Source organism: Myotis lucifugus, unplaced genomic scaffold (assembly GCF_000147115.1).
Source record: "Myotis lucifugus unplaced genomic scaffold, Myoluc2.0 scaffold_127, whole genome shotgun sequence".
NCBI lineage: Eukaryota > Metazoa > Chordata > Mammalia > Chiroptera > Vespertilionidae > Myotis > Myotis lucifugus.
In genome coordinates this window covers 946,930-959,005 of record NW_005871175.1, presented here as the reverse complement: position 1 = coordinate 959,005, position 12,076 = coordinate 946,930, and the positions used below count along the sequence as shown (strand labels likewise).

At 38.6% G+C, this 12,076-nt stretch overlaps 1 protein-coding gene across 6 annotated transcripts in view; it reads left to right on the top strand.

The window, feature by feature from the left end:
- Window positions 1-12,076, top strand: part of KIAA1211 (KIAA1211 ortholog) — a 210,580-nt gene that overhangs the window by 66,261 nt on the left and 132,243 nt on the right. The window contains exon 1 of one of the 6 annotated variants that reach the window (XM_023758280.1): window positions 8,635-8,892. The exons of the other annotated variants lie outside the window; for them this stretch is intronic. The gene's annotated coding sequence lies outside the window, so the exon portion shown is untranslated. Of the gene's footprint in view, window positions 1-8,634; window positions 8,893-12,076 lie in introns of those variants that run through there. 6 annotated transcript variants of the gene reach the window in all.

The following is a 12,076-nucleotide window of genomic DNA, read 5'->3' as shown; positions in this document are numbered from 1 at the left end:
ACACACATACACACACACATATACATATATATATATATATAAATTGGATTGTTTGTCTTCCTGGTGTTAAGTTGTATAAGTTCTTCATATACTGTTTTGGAGATTAACCCCTTATCAGATGAATCATTGGCAAATTTTTCCCTGTGTTTTCCTTGCCCTTGGAGACATATTAGCAAAACTATTGCTCCGAGAGATCTCTGAGATTTTACTGCCTATGTTTTCTTCTAGGATTTTTATGGTTTCGTGACTTATATTTAAGTCTTTTATCCATTCTGGGTTTATTCTTTTTTTTTTTTTATTTTGCTCTGAGAGATCTCTGAGATTTTACTGCCTATGTTTTCTTCTAGGATTTTTATGGTTTCGTGACTTATATTTAAGTCTTTTATCCATTCTGGGTTTATTCTTGAGTGTGGTGTAAGTTAGTGGTCTAGTTGCATTTTTTGGCATGTACCTGTCCAATTTCCCCCAAACCATTTATCGAAGAGACTGTTTTTACTCCATTGTATGTTCTTGCTTTCTTTACTAAATATTAATTGACTATAAAGTTCTGGGCTCTCTGTTCTGTACCATCGATCTGTATGCCTGTTCTTATGCCAGTAACAGGCTGTTTTAATTACAGTGGCTTTGTAGTTTAGTTTGATATCTGGTATTATGATTCTCCAAGATTGTTGAGGCTATTTGAGGTCTTTTTTGGCTCCATATAAATTTTTGGAGTATTTGTTCTAGATCTGTGAATTATGCCATTGGCATTTTAATAGGAATTGTGTTGAATCTGTAGGTTGCTTTGGGTAGTATGAACATTTTAAAGATGTTAAAGATGTTAATTCTTCCAATCCATGAACATGACATATGCTTCCACTGGTTTGCATCTTTCTTCAATGTCCTATAGTTTTTCAAGTACAGGTCTTTTACCTCCTGGGTTAAGTTTATTCCTAGGTACCTTATTTTTGTTTTTGTAATAGTAAATGGGATTGTTTTCTTAGTTTTTCTTTCAGATAGCTTGTTATTGGTATATAAAAATGCCACAGATTTCTGGATATTACTTTTGTATTCTGATACTTTGCCAAATTCATTAATTATATTTAGTAGTTTTTTTTATGAAGTATTTCAAATTTCCCTATTTTAGAAATGTATTTTTATAGTTGGTTTGTTAGAATCATGATTCAAATAAGATTGCATTTATTTGGTCGATATGTTTCTTAAGTATCTTTTAATATATAATCATTTCCTCTTCCTTTTCTTTCCCTCTTTCCATTTGTTCAAGAAACATGGTCATTGTTTGAAAAATGTTCTGTGTTGTGTCACCCTACCCTTGGGTGCGAAAGAGTTGCTTTTTATTTCCCTAAAGCCAAGGAGAGGATTGTAGAATAATTGTGGACTGTGATATCCTTCAGCAGTTCTCAACCTGTGGGTCGCGACCCCTGAAAATACATCCTGCATATCAGATATTTATATTACGATTCATAACAGTAGCAAAATTACAGTTATGAAGTAGCAACAAAAATAATTTTATGGTTGGCGGTCACCACAACATGAGGAACTGTATTAAAGGGTCGCGGCATTAGGAAGGTTGAGAACCACTGCGTGGAACCACTGGCCACTGGGAAGCCAAGGGGGACAACAGCCACTTGACAATCCCAGTGTGTCATTGGAGACCTCTTTCTGGGCAGTGATTCTTTTATCTTTTATGTTCACACTGATAATAAGGAGGCATAGAAAGGTGCCAGGAATGCCTAATGAATCCTTAAATATTTATCAAATGATGCTGAGTATATATTAAGTGATATGTTTTAATTCTTTGAAAAGTGGTAAGTTTACAGATGTTCAATAAAATTAATCTCATATAACACAAATATCCTTTAATTAGAATATGCAATGCTATGTTTATTCTTAAAATCTAGATTCAGGGGATGGAATTCTTGGTAGTTAGAATATATTGAGTGATTTTTTTGACACCCTGTAAATATTACCCAGTGATTTTTATATACACTGATAATTCTTGCCTAAATAAGTTATTATATGGAGGTTACAAATGGTGATTTTTTTGAATTTTATTGTTTCTTCTATACTTATTAGTTGGCATCCTTCTGTAAAGAAAAACTTTCCTCATTTTTCTTCTTTTATTTGCTCTCTGATTACACTCCCTGTATTTCTTTTATAATTTTATACTCATGGATTTTAAATTTATTATTCACAATATTTTACTGTTATTTTTTTTCATGCATATATTGTGTAAATTTGACCAGTGGGATCCCCTTCAAACTAGTTCCTTTCAACCTTTACAATAATCGATTCATCTCTGAGCATCTCCTTGCTTTCAAGTCCAACAAGTTGTCCCCGGGTTACCTTTTATTTTCTCTTCCCCAGATGAGAACTCAGCCATTTGCTTAAGCATTCCACCTCTGTAGTGGGCAGTGATATTCAAAAACCATGATTGGGGCACTAAGTGTCCTATCTACTTCTTTCCACGCCCCTTTTGACATGGCCTCAAATCTTGGGCTGAGAATGGAGGGGAGATGCCAGGTCCTTCATCCTTCCTGAGATAACCCCTAGATCCCTTAGGATTGTCAGTGGTTGAATGAACAGTATTTCTAGTTTTTCTCTTCTCTAAGGATAAAAATTGTAGGCTCTTTACTATTCTCGTTAACTTAAAATTTTACCTTTTCTTTAGTTCTCAAAGAATCATGGGGTTGTAGACTCTTTGGAGTTTATAACTTTTTACTTAGAAATTGTCTTAGCTAGTAATTCTCTACCAATTTTGAGTCTCAGTCCATTTTGAAAATTTGATGAAAGTGGACTCTAGTCCTAGAAAAATGCTACTTATACAAAAATTGTTTACATACAATTTGTTTGAGTTCTTGGACTTCTAAAGCCGAGTCTTCTATATGAAACCCTGCTTATGCTCCCAGGTTATGTTTCAACCTTGCCTTATCTATATATATAAAAGCCTAAGCGATCGTTATGATTGGTTGACCAAACGACCGGTCGCTATGACGCGCACTGACCACCAGGGGGCAGATGCTCAACGCAGGAGCTGCCCTCTGGTGGTCAGTGTGCTCCCACGGCCAACCTCCATGGCTGGCCAACATCCCTCGCATCTGCCTGCCCTAATCAGCTTCAATCAGCCCTGATTGCTGGCCCTGATCACCAAGGAACCCCACCTGTGCATAATTTGTGCACTGGCCTCTAGTTATATATAAGGAAGCTTGGGATCAGTGAAAGTTTAGGTACTTCCTTAAGGAACAAATTAGAAATAGGGGTTTTTTGTTTGTTTTTTATTGTCATGAAAAGAACTAGTTTACACCCACTTATGTCTCACAATAGTCCTGGAATGTAATGAGAAAAAGATCTTCAAATAAAAAGAATGGCCTGTGCAAAGAGTAGGAGATTTTTATTTTAAGAACAAGAATCTGTAGAAGCAGGGCACCTTAGTTTTCCAGTTTAAAAATAATAGACTCCTTTGTTATTGAAATTATATTTTCTAGAATTCCTTTTCTTGCTTTCTCCACCCTAATATTTAACATGAAAAATTTCGAGGCAGAGGCCAAACATGATGTTTTGGGAAATGAACAGATTATGGAACTTTTCTCCCTATGATCAAGAACTTTCCCTATATTACAGCACCTGTTGCCTTAGGGTCTCATAAGATAGATATTTGGGGGGGTGTGGCTGACTTTATGAGACGCTGTCATCAGTCATCAGGAGTCTTCTGTTAGCATGTGACAGTTGTCTGTGAGCCATATGCAGTTCTTTGGGACTAATGTATGATTCTCTGCAGAAACTGTTATTCAGCACACCATGACCTTCAGTCTGGGAAGCCTCATTAAATCTCCGCCTTGCTCCAGAGAGCCACGCCAGCTCCAAGGCAGCACATCTCCAAGCTGTCTGTGGGCTTTGTTTGCACAAAGGGAGACTTCTATTACATTGTCCTTGGACCACAATGGGTGGAAGAGGGAAATGTTACCGTGTTCTCTCTAGTGTTTTCTTGTTGTGAAGGGGATAGTACAGGGAGGCACTAGAATTTGAGCAAAATCAGATGGGAGTTGTCACTATGTCCCACAGTATCAATAGTTACTAGAGAGAGAGACAGAGAGAGAGAATATGAATGTGTGTCTGTGTGAGAAAGGAGTGGTGCTGGTGTAGAGAGGGCTGGACATTACATAATGCTGGGGAAATATAGCCACTTAAAATGTAGCAAACCAGGGAGTGATTTCAACCCACACTGGCGTGACTGAGAGTCTATAAAATAACGTGATTTTAACTTACTGCTTTTCAGAGCGTTACCTACAGACTTCTGAGAACACTGATCGCAGGGTTTTATCATGATGAAACAGTTCCTGTTTCTCCTTATGTGTAGAGGAATCCTTAGTCACTGCTGACTCTGGAATTCTTTAGTCTGGTGCTCCGTCTTATTAATTGGTTTGCTGGGCAGATCCCTCACTCCACCACTGGAAACGCTTTTGACAAGGATGTTTGGATCATTTTCTGCTGTTTCAGCATGCAGCCAAACTGGCAAAGCAGTTAGGAACGTGTTTCAATTTTGCTTTTTATGAACGAGATGGATAAAAATAATAGTTCAAATAAGATACAAATAAAAATATTTCTTGTTCTTAAAAATGCCACATAAAATTTCTATGTTAAACACAAAGACCATATTCTGTGATAACTGGACAAGTGCTAAAGAACCTTTAAATAGTGTGCTTGGCTATATTGGCCAATATTGTTTGAACCAACAGAAAGTATTTCTGAGGTAAAATTTCTTGAAGTAGTATTTTAGGAATTTGTTAAAAATCTAACAGTACTACTGACTTTTTCTTTTCTTTTTTTTTTTTTACCTACTTATAAAACTTTTTTCTTTGTTCATTATAAGTATCTGATTCTGAGAAAACAAAGATAAAGGATTAAAACTTTGTATGAACAGACTTTTTGCTATATGAGTTTAGATCAGTGGTTCTCAACCTTCTGGCCCTTTAAATACAGTTCCTCATGTTGTGACCCAACCATAAAATTATTTTTGTTGCTACTTCATAACTGTAATGTTGCTCCTGTTATGAATTATAAGGTAAATATCTGATATGCAGGATGGTCTTAGGCGACCCCTGTGAAAGGGTCATTCGACCGCCAAAGGGGTCGCGACCCACAGGTTGAGAACCGCTGGTTTAGATATTTAGGTAGGGGAAGAGTTGGAAGGGAAGTGGGGGAGTATGGAGTATAGGCAGATTTGCTATGACTTTGTAGATTGTTAGAGGAACTCTCCATAAACGGTTTCCTTCCTCCTGGGTATGCTGCCCTGTGGGGCTGCTGCCACCAGGTGGTTGCTGGTGCCCGGGCTTGGCTACACGGGTCCAGACTGGAAGGTATCTCAGCGATGGACCAGTTTAACAAGCATTTATTGAACTTACTAGGACTCAAGCAATGGGGTAGGCACTGGGGATGCAAAGGTCTTATTCAAAGATGAACGAGAAAGAATCCCTGCCCGTGAGAGACAGACACAAACCCAGTAAACTGATAGAATTATGCACACAGTGCCACAGAAGGACAAAGCAAAAACATGACTAACCATTATGCTATGGAAGATGTCCTGCAGGGAACTTCCATCTGAGCTGCACCTTGAGGGATGACTATTAATTAAGTTAAAGTGAGGATGTCTTGCACATAACCGATTCCAAGACTTAAATCAGTTGTGTTTTTTCTGTAAAACTGTAAAATAAAAAAACTCTAAATCTCTGATTGCTAAAAAAATCACTAATAGAATACATGTAGCAAAATTATTTAGAGCAAGATTTAAAAGAACATAAATGTCTTAATATATTTAATTATCTTCTGGTTAATCTCCCATTGGTAACAACCAATTTTATTCTGATCTTGGTTTAAAACCACCTTAAACTTGCAGATAAAAATATTAGGATCAAGATGCAATGGATCCTCCCTTCCTTACCTCTTTGTGTATATTTTATTTGCTATCTGTCTATGTGTCTAATCTGTCTATATTTTAGTACAGAATTAAGGACTTTCAGGTAGCTTGGAATAAAAAAAAAAAAGACTGCATTCTAGTTAATGTTCTTACCCTCTCGTTGTTAGTACACAGTGATAGCACAGTTGTTTTCTGTTTCTTTGCCTGAGACAAAATTGGTTGGCTGCCCACTTAACTTGCACTCCCCCCCATGAGGCTCCCTTTGCCAGGTTACTCCTTGTAACTCAATCTAATTTCTCAGTGCACATCCTTCTTGAAAGGGTTATGTCACCTCTTTGCTTAAAGCCAGTGTTTCCTTGTTGCTTTTAGGAATGAAGTTCAGACTCCTTACTGTGGCCACATCTGACCCCGCTCATGCCTGGAGGCTTGTCTCTTACGTGCTTCTCCACTCCAGATCCCAAACAATTAACCTTCTTTCTTTCACTCTTTTGAATGTCGCATGCTGTCTCTCACCTCCAGGATTTGCTGTTCCCGCCCTCCTCCTTTCTCTACCCTTTGCTGGCAAACTGCTCATCCTTTAGGCCTCAGTTCAGACTTTGGCTTTCCTTTCAAAGGAACGAAAGCCGAGTCATGTCCTTAAAAATCCTTCCACTTCCTTCAATCTCAGTTCCAGCCCGTCTAGTCATTATTACATGTCAGGGCTACTCTAAAAGCTCCCTACTTGGTGTCTCTGCTGCTACTCTTGCCCCTCTGCGTAATCCATTCTGCACACATTCGCAAGAATCATCTCAAAAATATAATATAATTCAAATGGTGTCACTCTCATTTCAGTCCCTCCAGTGGCTTAGTATATAATTCAGCTCAGGTGATTGGGCACCTGACCACTTCACAACTACAAATCCTCCTCTTACCTTGCTACATGCTCAGTTACAAGGTGGGCATCCAGGTAATCCAGAATGTATGCATGTATTTTAAAGAATCTTACTAGAATAAAAATATAAGCTAAAAACTTCTTACAGAAAATGTTCAGACTTTTGAGGCACCTTCCCTCTTGAGAAACACCAACTCAAACATTCCTCTGGAAAGCCTTCGCTGGCGCCTCCGCCCCGCCACACCCCACCACTCTGGGGCATGAACCTCTTTTCTGTGCTGCTTTCCTTAGGACTTTCATTTGTCCAGTAATTATCTTCAAGCTCCTTGAGGAGTCCTAGATGATTGTAGTTAATAAACTGGCTATGCACTTTAAAATATATGTTTAAAAATTAAAAACAATAGCAATTACCTACATTTGGAACACGCCAGTATCTTTGTGTGAAGCATAATCTATATGGTGTTCAGACAATGCTTGGTGCTCCTATGAATGTATTGGGATCCTTGAAATAGCTTCATGTTTCCTACAAGTTGGGAACTACTGCACTAGAGGACGAGCTTAGCTATGGACAGTGTGTATAGACCTGTCACCCGGGGGACCGGGTTTGCCGGTACAGTCGTTGACATCTTCCTCCAGAAAAGCTGCAGTAAAATAATCATCAGATGGTCATAATAAATGTCCCATCAGACGTGTATCCCCTGTGGGATGTCCCTTTCCTGGACTTTAGTACTTGCAGCAAAACTGGACCCACTCAGAAGCCCCTCAAGAGTCTTAATCAGGTTTGAATTTGCCAGATCAGTTAGTGGATTGTTACCTACTCTGAGGGAGATCAGATTAACGTAGTCTCATTGTGAAGTATTCTCATTGTAACTCTTGGGATGGTCCCGCTTTCCTGAGCATCCCTATTCATCTCTATCAATTTAACTGCTACGTTATTTTTTTCTTCAAGACTCACCATGAAACATCCCTCTTATCCTTCTCTGTTCTGATTGACCAAACCATAAACTCTCACGCTTCCTTATATTCTACTTCACATTGTTCTATAATAACTTCAGTATAAATCAAACATACTATTGGCTATACTATTTCTCTATAAATCAAACATACTATAGGCTATACTATTTCAGCATAAATCAAACATACTGTTGGCTTCTAGAGGACAGACACTTGCTTCCCAAAGGATCTAGCATAAGATTGGACAATCATTAGTCACATACTAGATGCATACTTTTTTTGTTTATTAGGCACTTTCTTGGACTTTATTTTCTCCCTTCCCTTTCTAATCAATTAGCTAATAAATCTAAATTTGATTAGATTTGCTCTAGTGCTACTGAGTTATTGAAAAAAAGTCAAGGGGCCACTCTGAGGCCAAGATGCACCAATTGCCATTGGCCCTGGATAGCAGAGCACTCGAATATCTGACCCATTTTGCAATAGCAAACAACATAGCAAAAAACGGTTAGAGGTCAGACTGCCCTTGGAGCTTGCACTCTTCTGCTGAGTCACTATTTTAGAACAAACAGATCGGCTGGATTCTGTGTCCAAGATTTCCTTATATCTGCCATGTGAAAAACCTATTCATTAGAAAGTGATCATTTAGAAACCAGAGCAATCAGTGATAATGCAAATTGGATTTTACCCTTTGTATTGCGTACACTAAATAGCTTAGTAATTTATAGGCACAAAAACTCCAAAGGACAATGTGTTGTGTGGGTAAAGGAATGATTGTCGTCACTGTACCGTTACCTTCAGAGGAAGTACATATTTGTTGGTGGTGATGTTTTGCTTTTCGTTATTCTGGAATTAAATAAGATGTCACTTTGATTTTAGATTCATCTTTCACATCTTATCCTCTTCTATCAATTAATAAATGGATCAATCAACACATATTTTATAAATGTGTAAAAGAATATGTACAATTCAATAAATATCTACAGAGCATTTAATCTGTATCAAGCCCCGTGCCCATGTGGAAGAGATACAACAATTAACGAGAATTGACTGCCTCATTGAATTTACAGTCTGCCCAAAACCAACCAGTAAACAAGTAATTGCAATGGTGATCCAAATGAAATGTCTTTAAAAGTTAAATGGAATTAATACAAAGGTAAGCATGACATAGCCAGCCTCTTCTCTTAAAGAGCTTATAATTTAAATGTCAAGAAAGATGTATACAACTAACCAGAACGCCAAGCAGAGTAAATAGTGTAGAAAGGGCACAAAAATAGTACTTGGGGACAAAGACTAGGAAATGATTCATCGGGACCCTGAGAATTATGAAAGACTCCCTGAATAAAAAGTCAGCCTAGAGTGGTAGCATTTTGACGGTCCAATTAAGAAAAGAAAGGCATTCTGGATGTGGGTGATATTAAGCATACGTCTCATCCACTCCTGTTGGTGGCGGGGTAGTCTCAGCTCTACTGCTGATCAGCTGGACTGAGGAATGGGGTTGGACCCCAGGCCAGAATGAGGCCTACAGCATTCCTCCCTTCTCCTCAAGACCACGTGTCTGCTCCCTTGGAGGCAGTTGGAAACTGCATGCTCCTTCAAGAGTAGGATGTGGTCTGCCGATGGGTCAGCAGCTCTCGGCGAGAGGGGCTATCCAGGAGCTGGGTGTGCCTGAGCACTGACCTCCCCAGTCAGATTGCTGTCTGTTGAGAAGAGGAAATATGAATACTTAAGAGTGAAAGCTTCCTCATTACTTCCCTAAGAGAGCAGAACTATGGGCAGAAGTCCCCATGTTATAGGCAATGCTGAAAATTTGGGGGGAAGAATGGAAAAAAATCTCCACACACAGACAGTTTTAATGATAATTTGCATCATTCAATCTGAGAATTGTACAGAGATCAGAGATCAGGGAGAAGGATGTCAGCGGGTCCTAGAGGGGACTGGGAGGCTGGTTACCTTGGAGAGGGTAGAACTTGAGCCGTATCTGCGATTCAGATGGGAAGAACAGATGCACCCTGGTTTTTCTTTTCTGAGTAGCATGTAAACAAGCTGAGGTATATGTTTTTTTGCTAAAAGCCATGTGGCAGCTCAAGCAGTTTCTTGGAGCAGTGCATTATTTGGCAAAGAAACACGGATTGACTTTGGGAGCTCCAAAGCAATTTCAGGTAAGGGGGTACCCAGGTAGCATAAAAAGGAACATGGAAATGTCCGTGGCTTACCGCACTCCATCTACCCTCCAAATCAGTGTTGCTCAAGTATCTGCTCTCTTGTTTCCTGAGCCCTTCACTTCCACCTACGTTTCTGGTAAAGGAAAATAGGTACCTTATTTTAAATATATTTCATGGATGGATGCCAACACCATGAAGACAGACTTTCCGAACTCCTTTAAAAGGTGTTGAGTGAGTTGGGAATGAAGAAATGTGAAATTGTTGGTTTAAGAAACAGTGAACGTTTGAATGCTCAGAGTATTTTTTAGCAGTTTTGTTGAGTACACTGCACATATTTAAAATGTACAATTTGATGAGATTTAACATATGCGTAACCTGAAATTTACCTTTACCCCAGGCTTTACCAGCATCTTCAAAATTCTGATATATCATGTTTTCATTTTTATTCCATTCAAAACATTTTCTAATTTCCCTGTTGACGTCTTCTTTGCCTTGGGTTAGTTAGAAGGGCATTTTATTTTTATTTTTTAACTTTTTAGATAGTCCAGACATCTTTCTCCTATTGACATCTAATTTCACTGTTGTCCGAGAGCATACTTTGTATGTTTTCAGTCCTTTTAAATTTATTTGGCCTTGTTTCTGTGGTCACTTGAGAAGAATAAGTTGTATTTTTCCATTGCTGAGTTGAGTGTCCTACAAATGCCAATTAGACTAGTTTGTTGCTAATGTTGTACAAGTCTTCTGTGTTCTTATTGATTTTCTTTCTGCTCATTCTATTAATTATTGAAAGAAGTATTTAAAATCTCTTATTCTAATGGTCAAATTTGTCTATTTCTCCTTTCACTTGTATCAGTTTTTGCTTCATGTTTTTTGAAGCTCTGTTATTAAGTACTTAAGTATTTATCATTATGAAACGGCCCTCTTTAGCTCTGGTAATATTTGTTGCTATGAATTCTACTTTGTCTGATGTTAACAAATCCAATCTAGCTTTCTTTTGGTTAGTGTTATAATGGTCTATATTTCCACACTCTTTTACTTTTAGCCTATCTTTGTATTTATATTTGAAATTAGTTTCTTTTCTTTTTTATATAACATGACAGTCTCTCCTTTTTCGGTTGGAATTAATTTGATTACTGATATGGTTGAGTTTAAAGCTATCATCTGCTTGTTTTTTATTCTTTGTCATTTTTTTTCCTCTTGGGGGAAGAAATAAGTGTTTTTTATGATTCCAGTTATTTCCACTATTGACTTATTAGTTATATTTTTGTGGTTGCTTTAGAATATACAGTATATTTAACTATCATACTCCATACCCAAGTAACATTGTACCACCTCACATATACTATTAGAATCTTATAATAGTACTAGAGGTCCAGTGCATGGATTCGTGCACTGGTGTGGTCCCTCGGCCTAGCCTGAGGGGATTAGGCCGAAACCGGCTCTCTGACATCCCCCAAGGGGTCCCGAATTGCGAGAGGGCAGTTCTCGGGTGACACACCCCGGAATCGGGCTCCCTCCTCTCTGGTTCTGGGTGCATCACCGAGAGCCACAGCTGCCAAGTCACCTCAGCTTGGATGCTCCTGCGTTGAGTGTCTGCCCCTTGGTGGTCAGTGTGCATCATAATTGGTCATATTTTTGCTTGTTTGCATGTCTGGAATTTTATTGGATACTGAGCATTGGGAGTTTTATGTTATTGAGTCCTGGATTTTTAAAAAATTCTTTGAAATAGGTTTAGACTTTGTACCATTATGCAATTAGCTAGAGAACAATTTGATCTTATGGGGAAACAGTTGATCTGTTCAAGTTTTCCAGTTGACCTTTGTTATGGGATCTAATTAACAGCCTTTGATCTCAATCGTCCCCACTTCTCTACTCAGGCACTACCCTTCTAAGGACAGTACTCCTTGCCATGTGTTAGAAGGTCTTTCCATTCTGGCTGGTGGGAACATGAACCATTCATGGTCCTACATGAACGCCACTTATTGTGCCCTCGAATCCATGGTACAGGTAGTTTCCTCACATGCCTGTGCCAGTCAGTACTCAGCTACAGCCTCAAGGGGAGTCCTCTGCAAATCCTCAGACCCTTCTCTCTGTGTAGCCCTGTCCTTATGACTGTCCTGTCCCTGAATTCCAGCTGCCTTGTTTCCCTGACTTTGAGAGTCTCCCTAATTATCT